The sequence below is a fragment of the Amphiura filiformis genome, chromosome 4 (assembly GCF_039555335.1).
Source record: "Amphiura filiformis chromosome 4, Afil_fr2py, whole genome shotgun sequence".
Lineage (NCBI taxonomy): Eukaryota > Metazoa > Echinodermata > Ophiuroidea > Amphilepidida > Amphiuridae > Amphiura > Amphiura filiformis.
Window position 1 is genome coordinate 23580177 of NC_092631.1, and position 19698 is coordinate 23599874.

At 35.7% G+C, this 19698-nt stretch overlaps 1 pseudogene; it reads left to right on the top strand.

Annotated features, from left to right (window-relative positions):
* The first annotated feature begins 11175 nt into the window (after positions 1-11175).
* LOC140149747 (late histone H2B.2.1-like) lies at positions 11176-11925 on the top strand (annotated as a pseudogene).
* Positions 11926-19698: the final 7773 nt, after the last annotated feature.

Below are 19698 nucleotides of genomic sequence, written 5' to 3' on the forward strand. Positions count from 1 at the left end.
AGCATGTCTGACCATAGACTGTGGTCTGACCTATAATTGATGAAACTCCCAATGGGAGAACAGGCGTGTGCCTCTTATAATCTATGGATACACATAACATAAACATTTCACCACACAGTATATAGCACAGACCCTTATACTACTACCAGCGAAGTGTTACGTGTAATCCGATTATCACTATGTTAACTGGATCACGCTTTTGAGTTCTGCACCACGATCGAAATGATCGCAACACAAAGTCTATGGCATGTAGTTCCAATGTCAAAAGGTGTGTGATCCAGTTATTTCAGACAATGGTAGCGATCCAATGCTCTTCAAATAATCTTTTACCAAACCTCGGAGATCATTTGGAATATAACGGGGTAATGTTTGGATACGGTACGCGAGTTACAGTGTCAAATCTCAGCTTATAACTACAGGACTGGGGTTATATTTACCTCATCTTGCATTTGCTTATATGTGACCGTACAGCACGAATGAGCCGTAAATGTCCTCAATTGTATTCTGAGTTACAGTGTAAAATGGGCATGAAGGTCATATTCATAGGTATTTCAATTTGGTGCTACGTGTATCTCATTAAATGAGGTACACGTAGCACAAAATTGAGGTACCTATGAATACGACCTTCATGCCCATTTTACACTGTAACTCAGAATACAATTGAGGACATTTACGGCTCATTCGTGCTGTACGGTCACATATGTTTTCCTTTCCTTGTCAGCGTAGAATACATACATCTCTTTATCTGGGTTATTGTTGGCTCTTTCATTAAATAACTGGCCAGTGGTTTTGCCCGAACAGGGGCGCTTATGCGGAACATGGAGATAACTCGATGTTAGCTTCTGCGAAGTTTGAGCCATGTTGCCTCTGGATAAAAAGTAATTCATTCAATCAATCAATAATCAATCAACAATTCGTCGGTCGCAACACATAGTGGCGTAGAGTGATTTTTCAAACTTTCCGTTTCACATAGTGGCGTATAATTTTAGACCTAGCTATTATCCTATAATAGTTATTCCTTGTTAACTATTAAAGATACAGTGTAATAGTTTGAACCTTAAACTTCAATTTTAAATGGAATCGCGCCACTGAGAGATAACAGTGGACGAGTATCAACTCAGTTACTAGTAGCATATCCTTCAAAAACGTTTGGCTCGGAGACGTATTTTGTCCTTCACGTACGCCACTATGTGTTGCGACCGACGAATTAATTAATAAATAAATAAATCATTCAATCAATCAATCAAGCAGTCAATCAAAAAATCAATCAATCAATCAATTTGTCATTAAATTGACCATTCGTTCGAGTTACATGTTTTCAGTTCGATGGTTCAATGTACGATGTACCCAATGTGGTGTAAGATATCAGCAAACACTTGAAAAAGAGCTTATATCATTAAGACACTAAACAATAATTTGGTAAATTGATATAATTATGTATTAATGCAATAATGATTATTCTGTACAGTTTGACACCTCTTTGGTTTCACTGTGACCTCTACAAGCAAAGAATTAGAATGGGCGAAGGTCGAATTTGAAAAATGATAAACTAGCCAATAAACAGGAAAAAAGAGAGCAGATTCCAACAAGCGAAATAAAAACATAACAAAAATATTACAGCAACATAAATTGAAGCAGTATGTTATCGTTTCAATCTTCATTTATTTTTATCAATATCAGTTTTATTTTTTTGTTTTGTTTACTACACTATTTTGTGCTAGAAACCACACCACAAACAGCAACCATCACCAACAACTACCTGGATTGAGCGGGCATAGAGAGTCTAAATTGGCTTTCAAGGAGTCGAGATCTCAATCTTTTCGAGAGCTCATGTGACAATCAGGACATCCTAAACAAGAAATGTCTTTAAAAAAAGACAATGCCTCAAGAGATTCCAGCGGGCACCATTTGTTATTAGAGATACTTGAAATGCTAGCTTTAAGTATAAGGAACTTATACGATGTCCTCATTCACAAACTGATACTATCTGTCCATCGTATAAGACTATTACCGTACGGCAGCGTATTGAAGGAATATTACACAACCAAGAATAAGCTCCGTCACTCGCTGTTTCGGATCCCTCACAGTCTCCCGATACATCAAAAGCGTTGCACGTATACTTACTTACGGCTGTCCTTTTTCACATAACGCAGACAAAGTAGGGCCAACTTGCCTACAAATGGTCAAATTTTGGCAAGAAATATCTCTGTGTAATCCTATGCAAGTCCCACATCACATCGATATCGGCGATCGTATTTGTTTACTGAAGTTAGGCTAGGCTGGTTACCGCCAGCGTCATGCACGTGACGTGACACAGCTAAAATAATCGACCGGAAATCATTAAAACGTCAACAATTTCAAAATACGCAATGACAGTAAACTTAATGGCGAGCGGTCCGCGAATTTTGAGCCACACAAGTTTACGTGGTGAACTAGCTTTAAGCCATCTTGCAATGGTAATAATTCTGATGTATTTAATGCAGGAATGCTTGCATGCCGGGTGGTAATCCGAATAATCAGTCCCAAAACAAAATATTCATTTACTGACATGATCGATGGACCCTGCATTTTTCAATACACTTATGCTGTATCATAGTGACGAAGGCTACACACAAGGAAACTAGGTTATAATCACGTATCATGTGCCCCGGATGCGTATAGATAATAGAGGGCCTCCTTCAACTCCCAACTTGTGACCACAGAAATAGCTTAATAACTGCGTAGGAAATACAAAAAAATATGGACACCAGAAACTTCAGGTTGAAAGTCAAAAAGTGTCAATTGGTACACCTTGATACAGAAGTTATCATACAGTGATAGTAAGATACAATCTCTTTTCTGTAAAATTGATTGCTGTGCTGAAAAATGTTGCATATAATGAATACTTGCTTTTTTGTACAGTAATTCATTGTAAGGTACCGTCAATGGTGGTCATTGAAAAAATATATTTGTCCATAACTTTGCTAATGAGTGTGATGGTCTTATTACATGAGCTTGGCGATTGAGGGCCGCATATACAAAAGTTAATGGGGGTATTCCGCTTTGCCCCGTGTTCCACTTTGCCCCGGTCTACCCTAAATATTCGTCTCAGGCTGAACTATTTAGGTGCCGTTCACCAAAAAATTCGACATTTTGGTAAGACGGGGGTGCAGGCCCTCTAAATATCCCTAAAATCCTTCACAGATACCTTATTTCAGATTAACTTCTTTAAAACAATAAAAACTTTACACATTCAAAGCTTTATATTCTTTTCAAAGTCCAGAATCAAGTAAGTCAAACATTTTTATAATCACTCTTCAAAGCAAACATTTTACTACAACCACGTATAAAGAATTCATGACCGTCACTGCCATTTTCTTTTCTAATGCATTATTCATTAGCCCGACATGTAGACACATTGAGCATTTTGTACCGTAAGAACTTCGTGTCAACATGGAAAACGTAGCCCAAACCTGAGCGCTATTAATATTAGAGTACTTGACAGAATGATTTGTCATGGCAATCCGGCTATTATTCCGCCCAATAGTCGTGTTTCAGGTTCCAATTCCAATACATACTGCTTTCGGCAGAAAAAGGTCAGTAAAAGAAGATAAGGGAGGCACCACTTGAGTTCCAGAGGGGCTGGTAGTTTTTTTATTTGCACTAGGTAGGTATTCCCCAAGTGTTATTATTATTATTATTATTAATTTCATGCATTATTGGTACACAGTTAGGTGGGAAAGAATGTTTTTCGTTTTTGTGGGGATTTTTTTAGTGATAGTGGGGATAGTTTGGCCGGGAGGGGAGGTTTTATTTTTTTGCTCATGTAGCGTGGAATTTTTGGAATTTTTTTTGCCGCTGTTAGAATCGTTTCTTTTGTATAGGGCCAAGTATCCATTTCTAAAATTGGACCTTCGCCCATACCAATGCTGATAACTTTGCTTTTGCTGATAACTTCAGATAAGCCAATCAGATTACCAAGATTAATATATATGTTTAAGAATTATAGTAGTCTCAGATACTACGGTATTAGATTAGATATTTTTCTAAACAATAAACCATGTGTATCGATGGAAATCCTGGTTCCTTGAATCAAGAAATTGGGGTTTTTTTAAATAAAGACTCTAGATTCTTCCCCGAGGAACTAGTCTTCTCTTTTATTGGACAAAATAACGTGTCATACGAGTTATTCCTGTAAATCACGCCGCACACCACATTGGTCACCGGATCTTATGTCTACTTCAAAACAGCATAATTTTGATTTTGACTAAAAATCAATGCTGCTAGAATTAACTGTATTTCAGTGCTTCCCAATATTATGGTTGCCAAAAAACATATATATATTGGTAGATTAAAGACCACTGCATCCAAATACCATGACTTTACTTTCAAACTGAGATTTTTTGTCATGGTGAAAATTTCATGAACCATGCGTATATACCGTGGGTTTCTATCAAAAGGGCAAATCGCAATCTAATTTTCATGCGGCCTATCTCACACGCATTTCAGTGGAAAATCTGTACGTATGAATTATGCGCTTATGAATGAAGTCAAATTTTCACACCTCAATAATTATGTATACACTTAAGGGGTGGGGTATGAACCTTTGGACAGTATTTATTGTGGGACATTAGAGCACATCAGACATATCGAATTGTATTCTGAATACGAAGAATGTCCTTCTGATATCAAATAATTTGGATTTTTTGAAATTCGCAATGTAATACACATTTTATGGCAAATCATTAAAATTTGATATTTTTGATATTTAACAGTACTCGAAGTACACTTTATAAATCTGATGATTTATATTTGAAGTGTATGTAGGTGGGATGAAAAGCCGACGATCAATTGAAAATTTTGACCTTTCGTGTTGAAGATATGGATTTTTTCCCAAAACGACAAAATAAAAAGGCCTTTTTGGGAAAAAAATCCATATCTTCAATATGAAAGGTCAAAATTTTCAATTGATCGTCGGCTTTTCCTCCCAGCTACATACACTTTAAGAATATATCATTAAATTTATAAAATTTTCTTCGAGGACTGTTATATCTCAAAATGTGAAAAATATCAAATTTTATTAATTTGTCATAAAATTTGTATTTAATCGTAAATTTCAAAAATGAAAATTATTTGATATCAGAAAGACATGCTTCGTATTCAGAATGCAATTCGATACGTCTGAGGTGCTCTCATGTCCCACAAAAAATACTGTCGAAATGCCATAAACGCTCATTCTAGATCCCTTAAGTTGCGTATAGTTTCGTATAGTTTGATAATGTTTTATACATGTTCAGGGGCCAAAACAAATCTTTCACAACCTTTCATGATGTTTTCACCCTGGAACATGTATCAAACATTATAAAACCCTACAAAACTATACGTAACTTTAGTGTATACATGTTGATGGGCCAAGTGGACTTACGGTCTTCTTGCGCTCAGCTCAGGTCTTCAGTTAGACTTTCCTTCTGATGTTCCTTATCATTGACTCTCATTAATACATTTTAAATGGACACAATTTACAAAAATAGGTGTGGATGCAAAACTTACCTGTGGTCTTCTCGGCACTTTAGGTTGTTGTTCTATATCACTATTAACTCGAATGATTTGCTTTCTACCCGAAGTGAATGAAAACAAACGTATAATATTATCTTTAGAAAACACAGATTAACGTATAAAACAAACCCTTCACTGTCGCGCATGGTTATCGGCAAACTACCTTTAATCCCAAGATAAAATTGATTGAATCGGGCCAAAAACAAAGTTTGTCTGCCGCACGCATTTGCTTCATCTTCATGCTGAGATTTTCTCTTTTTGTTAATGAAATCTTGACAATTTGGGCGGAAAATGTGCTGTGGGACATAACAAAAAATATTCAGCTGTACAGTTTCCAAAAATGTAGTCTGTAGTCCTGCTAAAACAGGCTGAAATGTAAGCAAGGAATTCCCCAAAAGTCCATTATGATCCCGAATTCCCGATTATGATCGCAAGCAAGTGCGCAAGGTTCGGACTGAACCACAACTGTTTGTTATAAAGCAATTTTATATTATTAAAGCTAATTCTATGATGTCAAACAATTTACTGATGTAGACCACACATTTGTTTACTTCTACTCAAATTAAAAGTATTGTGCTCTGTGTGGAGCAATGGAGCAGTAGCGTAGCCAGGACTTTTTCAGGTGGGAACAGCCTACCAAATTGAACAGCTTTGATGCAAGATAGGTCTACAGTTAAGTTGGGCGACTAGTTACAGTATACTCCAAAACATCGCATACCGCATTAAGTGGCAGTTAAATTTGCGCCCTGACTTATTGCGGGCGGTAGTCATGTTATGCAGACGGGGCCTGCATCCATGACAAATTGATCAGTGAATACGTCGTATAATCGCCTTTTTGAGCGTTTCTCGACCTTACTGCGATGGGTTTTGGCCAACTTATTTCCTCACAGCGTTGCAGAATAAAAATAAAATAATCGTGCTGTCTATGTAATCAGGAAACTACAGAGGCGATAGTGTACATTTAAATTTGTCATTACTACTTCATGTTGATATTCAAACAGTGCTATAAAGTTGTCTTACCAAGGAATGTGTTTGTATTAAAAGAAATAATTGTTTTATAACTTGGATGAACTAGAATTACTTTTATGCAAATCCGAAAATTGCAACAGATATTTTTCATTTCTTTAAGATTTAGCGGTATTGCCAGATTGTACGTACAGTTGGGCTACATTAATAGCCTCATTATAGTTTTATTGATACTGGCAAAATACTTGCCTGCGTGTGCTTGTTGTTCTGCTATAGCGTATAGAATCTGTTAATGATACTATAACCACACAGTCAATTAATTTATGTCAACATGTCCTTTTCACGAGGCTGTGTTTATATAACTGAATTCATTTATACAAACACAACCTTGAGTAAATGAAAGAGAGTACTTAAGGGATCTGGAATGAGCGTTTCGATAGTATTTTTTGTGGGACATGAGAGCACATCAGACGTATCGAATTGCATTCCTAATACGAAGAATGTCTTTCTGATATCAAATAATTTTCATTTTTTGAAAATCACGATGTAATACAAATTTTATGACAAATTATTAAAATTTGATATTGTTCATATTTTTGATATATAACAGTCCTCGAAGTAAATTTTATAAATCTAATGACATATTCTTAAAGTGTATGTAGTTGGGAGGAAAAGCCGATCAATTGAAAAATTTTGACCTTTCATATTGAAGATATGGATTTTTTTCCCAAAATGACCTAATTTTTTTGTGTTTTGTGAAAAAGATCCATATCTTCAATACGAAAGGTCAAAATTTTCAATTGATCGTCGGCTTTTTCATCCCACCTACATACACTTTAAGTAAAAATCATCATTTGCGAATTTCAATAAAATCAAAATTATTTTATATCAAAAGGACATTCTTCGTATTCAGAATGCCATTCAACATGTCTGATGTGCTCTAATGTCCCACAATAAATACTGTTCAAACGTTCATATCCCACCCCATTAAATGGGGAAACTTCGGCAGGCGATAAGAGAAAATATATTCAATTTAGCACTTATGGATCCTGCCGATTGAGAATTAATGTCTGTTAAGTGAGGGGTGTTGTTGACATTAAAACATGTTAACATATTATAAATATTTGAACAGTAACTCGTTATGGGATTAGCTAATAATACTAATTTGATAGGTTTCAGGTGGTGGTCGCAGTGCATTCTCTAAATTCAGTAAATTTCCATCGTCAACCGTGTAATTGAATGGGATTATTTTGAAATTTTAAAACGCTTGAAATATCACAAACAAATAGGCCTATGTTAATAAATAATATAAATACAAGTTAAAACAGTTGGGGTTCGATAATGAACCCCACAAAACTAACCGAGTATATTGGAAAATGCCATACGGCCGGGCGGTGTCACAAGTTGCCGGCTCTATCATGCCACTCGCCGCCTGATAGGTTTCTACCTCTTAACAAATGTTATTCGGATCAAATTTATTGTCAGAACACGGAGAAAAAATAGCATTGAAATAGAAATAGATGTATCAAGGACGTTTATGAACATTAATAAATAGATGTATCGAGGATGTTACGTTTATGAGCATTAAGACATAGATGTATCAAATTGTTATACGTTTATGAACATTAATAAATAGATGTATAGAGGATGTTACGCTTATGAACATGATTTTCAACATTGTTAACAATATTGCTAGTATGTCAACAAATGAAAGTTCTGTAATTTGTTGAAATTCTTCAATACTAAATTATTTTGAATGTCATCAAATTGTAAATCTCTAGTCACATTTTCGATGTATTAACAACTAGCTATGTAGCAAAGACGTTTTAACTTCATGTACAAAACATTAACGCTCTTATTTTGTAAACATTGTTTACCCATAGCTACTTTAATCAACAATACATGTTTTGTAATTGTTCATTATCCTTCATTTCTATTAGACTTTCAGTGTATTAGCAAGTAGATGTATATATGTATAACAGATGTTATTCGTTTGTAAACACTTTTTTCATTAAACATAGGATACCCAAAGCTACTTATTATGCTAACAATGAACGTTCATTGACTGTTAGGCTAAGTAAACGTTACAGGATAATATGTATTCAAATTCTGCCTAAAGGTTCCTGCTTAAATTGTGTTCAAGAATCAACTAAGATTTATTTGGCCCCACCTTTTGCCAGTAAATAGGCTGTCATGAATTATCCCCGGGGATTATCCAGTGTATTTTTATTATACGTGCCCGGCCTTATCACTTGGTACACAATAGCTCACCAATCTGAAAGCCTGTTTTAATCACAATGGTCAGAATTAAATAGTCAAAATGATTAGACAAATAGGCTACACTGTCCATACACTGTGCAGTCTCATTGCAAGATCATGGGCTAAAACCGTAGTCCTTGTCATTTGAGGTACGTAAAAACATACTCATTATGATCGATGCGAATTATAGAAACAGTTCAAACAATAAAATAACTATACACCTTTATATTGACACTTCCTCATTTGCTCGCCCTTTTATTGTATTATAAGCTGGTATATTTCGAACGTTTCGTTATAAAAAAAGGCCAATTATTAAATGTGTCAAGTGTATGAATTTTGAGATTTATATGCCTTTTATCGTCTGAGGTGCGGATCTCCAGCGACTGAAGCTACAGCTGAAGCTAGTTTGTGATACAACGGTGGCCCTAATCCTATTCCATTAATATTGAATGTTATGATACATTAGAAGCAAACACGGTTCGTCTGCATTTAAAAAACATGTTAAGGCGTGGGGTATGGGCGGACTTGAAGTACAGGTATCTGGAGAAGGGAAGCAACGAGTTACCCCAAATCACAGCGACAGGTAGTGACTGGGCCGCCGAGTGCTAATATATATTTATTTTGGAAGGTTCATGTTTGTTTTGAATTTTGGGGCGTTTTTCCAAAATTTGATATTTTTGGTGATATTTCAAAAAAGCGACATCCCAAAGACAAATCTTTTTGCACATACTTTGTTATTGCTAATACAACTCTTTTCTGCATACTACGTTACAATTCGTTTTGGTGATTTAGTAATATTATAAATTTTGTGACTGCATTGGCGTTTTCGATGCAATTTTAGGCTTACCGTGATTTAACGTTGATATCTGGTCTTGCTCCTTTTATAATTTTACTTTGATCGTCGGCTTTTGTGAATAACAGAATGTAGATTGGCTCTGAATAAGTATCGTAGTCCTCTCGGTGGGTTTTCATCATATAATTAGTTTGTATTTGCATGTAACAACCCAAAATCTACCTCTGAATTCAGGGTTCAAGGCTGTTTTCGGTTTTATACTTCCCGCATTGATGATTGCGTCTACGCCTTATAATATACTTCTTTGTATTATGTTGACTGTAGCTGGTATACAAAGAATTGGTTACATGTCAGAGGTAGACCTTTTGTGCGCCTTTCTATTATGCAGAATCTTTAGCCGCAGACATGTGCCCGTGCCATGTGCCAATAACGTTAAAGGTTAATATTAACGTTAAACGTAACGTTAAAGGTTAATATATTGTTATGACATTGAATAGACTGTGTGATTCTGTGGCCGAGCGGTCTAAGGCGTTGTGATTTCTTAGTTGCTTTTCTGAGCGTCGCTTGTTCGAAACCGTGCGTCTATCACTTTTGTTATGCTGCTTTATTTTTCCAGCGTAGGGCCTAGAAAAACTAATTTATTTTTTTGTATTATTTATTTATTTATTTATTTATTTATTTATTTATTTATTTATTTATTTATTTATTTATTTATTTTTCGATTGATTATTTGATGATTGAGTGAGCAGATTTATCGATTGCTACTTTAGTTGTGGGACTTCTATTTGATTTTGAATGACATCGTACATTAGTATTGATTTTTTCCATTAAGCATTATCAAGAATTAATATCACAGATTTTCGTGCAGATAGGAAGTTGGCTTAGTGGTACTATCCGTTGATTCAGAACCGAAAGGTGCCAGGTTCGATTCCCACCTATGCCTATTTTTTTAAGACTTTGGGAATTTATGCAGTAAGTTTATTTGGCGCGCGATCTCAGTTATTCATTTTCTGATGGCTGTGCCTCTTACATACACCCTCCCTCTGGAATCGCTCTTTACACCTCCCTTAATTCACAAAGATATAATTTATAATTGAGTATGCACAGTGTCATCCAGTTATGTCAAAGTAACAATGATCTTAAAATGTTCAAGGACATTCGTTTACGTGAATTTCGGAACACGCAGACTGTGACCAATTTTGGTATTGTGTATGCATAACTGTAATGGCACTATGATAAAAACACTAATTCACCCCGGTAGCCAAGTACCAGTATGTCTTATAATTGCAGATTGATAATTATTATTACGCGAGGAAACGAATAAAAACACACGGACAAATATGTCGCAAAGTCTGTGTGCTTTTGCAAAGCTTTTCTTGAAAAGTCGCCATCAATTCAACTGGAAATAAGAAAATAAGTATTTCTCGACCCACCGACCACATTTTTGTCATGTAAGACCAACACCACAGTTTGGACCAACGCAATTGCCATTGATGGTAATTTTAAAACAAAGTTAATCAACTACAATAAATATCTCTATCAAAATTAATAGGGGTACCTTCGGCGCATTAAAAAATTCAATATTTGGGGATCAATAGTTGTACATTTGAATCAATGTTTGCTAAAATTTATGCACGCACAAGGATCCCTAAACCAACTATAAATCAATGTTGGTGTTCTGATCAATTGCAGTCTACAAAGCAAGACAAACGATCGGTTATTGAACATGAATTCTCACCGAAAAATGCAGGATCCTTCATTTGCATATCAAATCATATAAATATAGCCTGCTTCAGGAAGACTAGACATTTTCTGTTGAAGAAACCTATCGTCAACATGCCTGCCAAGACTAGCGGAAAGGGAGCAAAGAAGGCCGGTAAGGCCAAGGGTAGTTCAGTAGCTGGCAAGAGGCGTAGACGCCGAAAGGAAAGCTACGGCATTTACATCTACACGGTGCTCAAGCAGGTGCACCCAGACACTGGTATCTCCAGCAAGGCCATGAGCATCATGAACAGCTAGCTTTGTCAATGATATCTTCGAGCGCATCGCTGGCGAGTCGTCCCGTTTGGCTAACTACAACAAGAAGTCAACCATCAGCAGCCGCGAGGTCCAGACTGCTGTCCGTCTTATTCTGCCTGGTGAGCTGGCCAAGCACGCCGTGAGTGAAGGCACCAAGGCTGTCACCAAGTACACTACCTCCAAGTAAATGTATGCTATCAAACCCAACGGCTCTTTTTAGAGCCACCCCATCTTCTAAAAAGAGAATGTGACTTGTCTCAAATATTTGCGAAATCGACACAAACATGACACAAAATTGGTTTACATCAGCAATATCATCAACACACCACATTCACGAACATTCCATGCGCATTTTGTACAAAATTGGTCGTATATGACAGTATGTGTCAAAATTAGAACAGAATAAAAAGTCTTTGTTTCTCGTAGATTGACAACAACTAAATATACCGCTTACTTTACTGTTTTTTATTTAAATTTCCTTTGACCATGTTGACCATTATGTACTTACATCATTTTTTACGTGTTGCCTACTATTGGTCCTTATTTCTGTCGATGTTGCAGGATTTCTGAATGTTCATTTGATAAGCTTTAATCTTATAATACACCGCTATCATGGTAAATAGGGATGGGGGTACTTGGAAAGGTGGGTACGGGGATGTGCGGCAGAGACACTAACTACAAAAATATCAAGAATTTGGCAAATTTACCGTGATTTTGAAGCGAAATAATTCGGTATATTTTGGTGGTATTTTTTTTGGGGGGGTATTTGTTTGTTTTGTTTTATTTCTCCAGGTGGACTCCCTAAATTCTAAAGAGTGAAAAAGTCAATCCTCCTCGGAGTAACTCTTCGGGTCAAGATTGACATTTCAATCTACCAAGAGTGAAAATCACATATTTTTCTCCATACGAAGAAAATTTTCATTCTGCAAAGAGTGAAATTTCGATCTTTTTAGAGTGAAATTTTCAATCTTTTCACTGAGTTTTCCCTCAGCACAATCTCTCTCGATTGAAGTTTATTTATGTTTATTAAATTTAAACACAAGTCAATCGAGAGAGATTGTGCTGAGGGGACACTCTGTGAAAAGATTGAAAAATTTCACAAAAGATCAAAATTTCACTCTTTGCAGAGTGAAAATTTTACTCGTATGGAGGAAAATATGTGATTTTCACTCTTGATATATAGATTGAAATGTCAATCTTTTTGATTGACCTGAAGAGTCTCTCCGAGGAGGATTGACTTTTTCACTCTTTGGAATTTAGAGAGTAATCGTGACGGGAAAAACAAATGTGTCGCAAAAAGAGGTAGTATAGGTTAAATGTAAAAAAATGCACCACAGTTATGGCGTGCCACACGAATTTGTTGGCAGTTTTTCTCCCTTTTAGTTCCCAGCATGCAATGCGCGAACCGATTTGCTGATCAGCTATATACCTTATGGTTACGAGTAATTACAAAAACTCCTTCACTTCTTACTCTCTAAACATGCTAAATGTAAAAGAGTGAAAAAAAATTAACAGTGACTACAGTAATTACTCAAATGGAGGGAAATAAATGATTGGAAATTGGGTAGGAAAAGAGCGATAGTAACTCTAAAAAGAGTGAATATGGAGTTTTCACTAATTTCATTCTTTGACATAGGTTTCGCGCTATAGTGCTTTACACCCAACAAATCATAACGAAGGGTGGTCTTGACCCTGGAATTATGGAAACTTTTGGGTCTCATAACTGCTAAGTTGTTGGTCTAAAGAATATAAAAGTATACATTTTTCTGTGAGGTCAAATTTAGGTCAAAATGCTCATTTTTGGAGAAAATCCCCAAAAATGGTTTTGTGGCCCAATTTTTTTCTGTCAAAGTAACAAAAAAATTCTTGGGCCATTTTTTTTTTATTATTAATTTTTAAAAACTAGATAAAATATTTAGGAACCGTTTTTTATTTTTTGTTTTTGTTTTTTTTAATTTAAAATGCTCAATTTTCAAAAAAATCATAAAAAGCCTGATTTTAGCCCAAGTTTTAAATATTGTTGGTGAAGTTAGTCATTAGTCAAGATAAAAAAAATACATTGAAAACCAATATAAAAAAACACCGTTTTGGGGGATTTTCTCCAAAAATTTACATTTTGGCAGTTTATGTCCACTCTTTTCTATAGTCCGAGTTCCGACTTTGCCTGTGCAGCGATTTGGTTTCTGTTAAACTGGAAAAAAAGAGACAGAAAGGATCATGCAAACTTCAATTATCTTCTTCAAAACATGTTTGACATACCCTGCAATTTTATATATCTGCCATCCTCTAAATATTGTTTTAATTCATCTAATTGTAAATATCTTGTTCATTTATATCTGTTTTATTGTAGTCAAGCGCTTTGTGATCGCTTCATGTATTGTGCTATATAAATAAAGTATTGTTATTATCATTATTATGCTTGTATTTGTCCAAAAGCATTTCGTATTCAGTTGGGTGTTGTTGTTTTTTTGTTGTTGTCTTTTCAGTCACAGCAAACGTTGAAACCTGAGACGAAAACACTTCAAATGGTTGTTTTGTATTTGTTTATACTTCATGTGCTGAATATACTAATTGTTCGAAACCAGAACTAATAATGTAATATAATAAGTAATCTGATTTTTTTTAAATTATTTGGGAAGCATACCATGAGGAGAGCAAACCTTTTTGTCACTTCCAGAGTAAGGTATTATTTTATTTGCAATTTTTGGTAAGCCCAGAAAATGGGACAAGAAGGACCAACAAGCATTGGTTATATAGCGTCATATGGGCACGGGGATTGCCGAAAATGGCTTGTGCCCCCACCCCCCCGACAGCCGACAGTTGAACAATTGGAATGTGGGTACTTACTTTGCCCGTTTCTGTTGTTGGAAATGCGGCTTCCATAAAGAGAAGGTACTTAGGAACAAGAAAATCAGATACCTGCAAGTTTGTAGAAAAAATGATAGCAACTTAATCAGTGTTAATCCTCATTTAAGGTTTTTGTCTAACGAGGTTGGGATGGGGAGGGGTTATTGCAACATCCCCCTGGGTGTTTGTTTTCAGTGATTAGATAGGAAACCACAATCATAACATTATACGGAGTTTAAAGTCATAATGTGTGATTTGCTTCACAGCGACGCCCTCAATTTTTGTTGAATTTCTACTTTTTGCATGATTAATGCCAACAATGTTAAAATATTTTACAAAAACGGACGAGAAAAGGTACTTCGATCTCAACCTCCTACACTCTCATGAGCGCAAAGGATGGACGGACAGTATTGTTTGTTTGAGCGCTTTCAGCAAATAGGAAAACAATCTAGCATCTATCCACTCCGCTTTGTTAGACTAGGCTTACGCTCTTATTAGCGTCGCCATCATCATCATTATCATCATCATCATCATCATCGTTGTCGTCATCATCATCTTCGTCATCATCAGCATTGTCATTGTCATCATTGTCATCGTCATCAGAATTTTCTGCCTTAAAAATGTCATCGTCGTCGTCGTCGTTGTCGTCATCATCATCTTCGTCATCATCAGCATTGTCATTGTCATCATTGTCATCGTCATCATCATCATCATCATCATCATCATCGTTGTCGTCATTATCATCTTCGTCATCATCAGCTTTGTCATTGTCATCATTGTCATCGTCATCATCATCATCATCATCATTATCATCATCATCGTCTTTATCATTGTCATTATCATCATCATCATCGTCATCATCATCGTCGTTATCATCATCATCATTATCATCATTATCATCGTCATCGTTATCATCATCATCATCATCATCATCATCATCCTCATCGTCATCATCATCATCATTATCATCATCGTCGTCGTCGTCGACATCAACATCATCTTCATCATCATCATCATCATCATTATCATCATCGTCATTATCAACATCATCATCGTCGTCGACGTAATCATCATCATCGTCAAAATCATTGTTATCGTCATCATAATTCATCATCATCATCTACTCTGACCCAAAATGGTCTCATTGCCAATGGCACAGTTCATTAACCTCCTGTAACAATTATCTCAAGGTTTGACCTCAACTGTGGAGTATGAGATTTCCTTTGAACGGTCCAAAGTCAGACGAATAAAGAAACATGGGGATAAAGAACTGTGTCGTGACATGTTTAAGATCGGTTGTTCCTCAATGTAATCAGTAATTATACGCGATATTAGGGTTGTTATTACAAGGGCTAGGATTAGGGTTAGAATTATGGTTAGGGCTAGGGTTAGAGTTAGGGTTATTGTTGGGGGTATAATTGAAGACCGAATTAAAAAGACTAGTTTGCGTATGACGTCCTGACAACCAGACGCAAACTAGTCTTTTTAATTCGGTCTTCAATTATAGGGTTAGGATTAGCTTACACGAAATAATTACATGAAAGGTCGACCATCCGATCTTATCACAACTTTCCTACATCATTCTATACTCAATCATTTGAAAAGTTATTCTTAAATATTTTCTGGAAAAATAATTTATATAGAATAATCTTTCACAAACCTTTCCTCTACAAAACTCCCTCAATTCGTCGGCAGTGACCTTGGCAGAAGGATGAAGTCTGAAGAAAAAACAGGAAATGGGAAAAGTTGCCAGGAAAATGATATTTCTAAAATTAGGGTGCAATAATGATGATAATTATCTTAATAATTATCATGTTCATTAAAGGAGTATTTCGTGATCCTAGCATCCTCTTTTTATGACATTTTTCAGTACATATCCACGAAAAAAGCCTATTCCCAAAATTTCAGTTGATTCCGATTATGCGTTTGCGAGTTATGCATGATTATGTGTATTACACTGCTCCATAGACAATGTGTTGTAATTTCGTTCTGGTGCACCAGAACGAAATTCAAATTTTACGATATCTTTGCAAAACGAATTAATCTGCAAGAAATATTTTGTACATAAACATTATGTAGCCAGAGGTTTCCAGTGATATAAAAATCTCAACTTTTTTTGAGAAAAGTGGGGGATGAGGCTGTGGATCACGAAATGCCCTTTAATACGATTTTATTATTATATGTGTTGGCCCAAACTGCGTTGTTTTCTATGCCAAACATGTGGTCGAGCGGTCAGTTGAAAAGCCACCCATGATTGTACAATTTTAGCAAAGAGGAAAAGAATGGGGGATGGGGTTGGGTTAGATTGGATGTTTGTATAGTTGTTTGTTTCAATGTAGCAATATTGGCGCTGATTTAGCTGCTGCCTGCAAATTGCATTGTGTTTGTTTAGTTGTGTTTAATGTACAATTCTAGCAATTTGACCTGCGGGTCACCATTAGAGTTTGAAATAAAACCTTCCTTTGAATGGACAGTAAAATTTGTGGCTATTAAGGATCAGGAACAATTCGAAATTAATTGGTTATTATATTAAGGTTCTCGTTATGAATACCGTTTATGTAACATTTTGCACTAATTTGTGTCATTTACCAAAATAATGGAATCAATAAATAAATTATGATAATTACCTCACACATGCGCAAACCTCTTCTGACGTTCGCTCATCAGGGACACCGATAACCTGGATCAACATGACGCAATCAAATTAGTTTGTTAACTCAAGATTTTATTTTCGTGCAAACTTGGGTACCCATATAATAATAAAGAAAAACATAACAACGCCAAGATATCTAGAAGATAACTGGGAATGATAAATATTGTTTTAAATGAGATTTTAATTAAATACAAAGGTAGTTAATCACCAATATTTTGCAATTGTTATCACGAGTATAATAATCAAGGTATATTACCATAACATTGTTGACTGCTGGATGTTGATCTAAAACTTTTTCCAAATCTCCGGGAGCTATGTTGATGCCTTCTTTGATGATTCGTTCCTGTGTGCCCAAATTTATATTTCACAATTAATTTTCTCTAGATCATTATTTCACATAATTAATGCAGCTGCAATAATACACAATATGTGGAAGATTTTGGAAATATATTCCACAGGGGGAGTGAATTTTAAATGGAATTAACACATTAGGTAGCTCCATTAGAATTCCATACACCTTTATGAGAAAGATTCAACCTGAATCTTCCACAGAGAGAGGGTGAATTTCAAATCTGATGTGTTCATTTCATTTGAAATTCATACTCCCTCATGTCTGTAGCAGATATTTCCAAAATCTTCCACAGGGGTAGTGTGGGTTTTAAATGGAATATCCCATTATGTGTCCGTTTGATTAGCACAGCTATACTAAATTCCTCAACAAAAGTTTGGAAAGTTTTTTCAAGCATCTATAGTTCATATTATTTGCGACATATTCATATCGTACTGCATATCAACGGATAGCTACTTTATTCCCCTTTACAATGACACCACATTTGAAACAATCACCTTTTCACGGCTGCGTACACGTCTTGTGAATGTAGTGGGGTCTCAAACAGAATGTGCCAGATTGACCATTATTCTGTGCTCAAACAGGGTAGTCAACGACTAAATATTGTGAGTAGAGAGAATGAAATGGCCTGCCATCAACTCAGATCTCAACCCGATTGAACATGCACTTGTGGGACCAGCTTGGTCGTACTGTTCGTGCCAGAGTAGCCAATGCAACCACGTTGAATAATCTGCGAATGAATCTTGATTGAAAAATAGAATGCCATCCCACAGCAATGTGTGATCAGGCTGGTGAGCAGGTGAGCAGCATGAGAAGGTGCCTGGCTGCTGGCTGTTGTGTGGCTGTGCATGGCTTTTCCGCCCGCTATTGAGGTTAGTGACTTGTTGTGGCTCTGTGGGGCGATCTTTGTCATCTTGGAGGATTGCATTAGATCCCAGATTGTGAAGATATGGGATTGCAGCTTGCTGCACAGAATAATGGTCAATTTGACACATTCTGTTTGAGACCCACTACATTTACAAGACGCGTACTCAGACGTAAAAAATGTAATTGCTTCAAATGTGGTGTCATTGTAAAGGGGTATAAAGTAGCTATATATCTATTGATATATAGCGATATGAACATGTCGCAAATAATCAGCGATATAGATGCTTGAAAAGGAGTTTATATCGTCAGCCTGCTACGATGATAATTTAAAACTATATTTTTTTTGCAATTTTGAGAACAAAGTACAAAATATGGATCAAGCATGCATTTAAGGGATCTAAAATGAGCGTTTATTGCGTTTCGACAGTATTTTTTGTGCGACATGAGAGCACCTCAGACCTATCGAATTGCATTCTGAATACGAAGCATGTCTTTCTGATATCAAATAATTTTCATTTTTGAAAATCACAATATAATACAAATTTTATGACAAATTATAAAATTTGACATTTTTCAAATTTTGACATATAACAGTCCTCGAAGTGAATTATATAAATCTAATGATATATTCTTAAAGTGTATGTAGCAGGGAGGAAAAGCCGACGGTCAATTGAAAATTTTGACCTTTCATGTTGAAGATATGGATTTTTTCCCCAAAAGACCTAATTTTTTTTGGTGTTTTGGGAAAAAAATCCATATCTTCAATACGAAAGGTCAAAATTTTCAATTGATCGGCGGCTTTTCATCCCACCTACATACACTTTAAGTATAAATCATCAGATTTATAAAGTTCACTTCAAGTACTGTTAAATATCAAAAATATCAATTTTTAATGATTTGCCATAAAATTTGTATTAAATTGCGAATTTCAAAAAATCAAAATTATTTGATATCAGAATGACATTCTTCGTATTCAGAATGCAATTCGATATGTCTGATGTGCTCTAATGTCCCAAAATAAATACCGTCCAAACGTTCATACCCCAGCCCTTAAACATACACCAATCTATGCACAAGAACAGATGATAATGAGACAAATTATTAAGAGGATAATCAGAAACAATTAGGTTGATTACGTAACTGATGCATGCTTGAACGATATTTTGTGCTTTGTTTTCAATAGCAATCTGGACCTATCGTAGCAGGGTGACAATATGCTTGTTCTAAAACATGTAAAAATCTGAATTTTGATGAATTTTATTATGTACTGGTTTAGCAAATCCCTTTAAAGGAGGATTTCGTGATCCTAGCATCCTCTTTTTATGACATTTTTTTGTACATATCCACGAAAAAAGCCTATTCCCAAATGTTCAGTTGATTCCGATTTTGCGTTTGCGAGTTATGCATGAT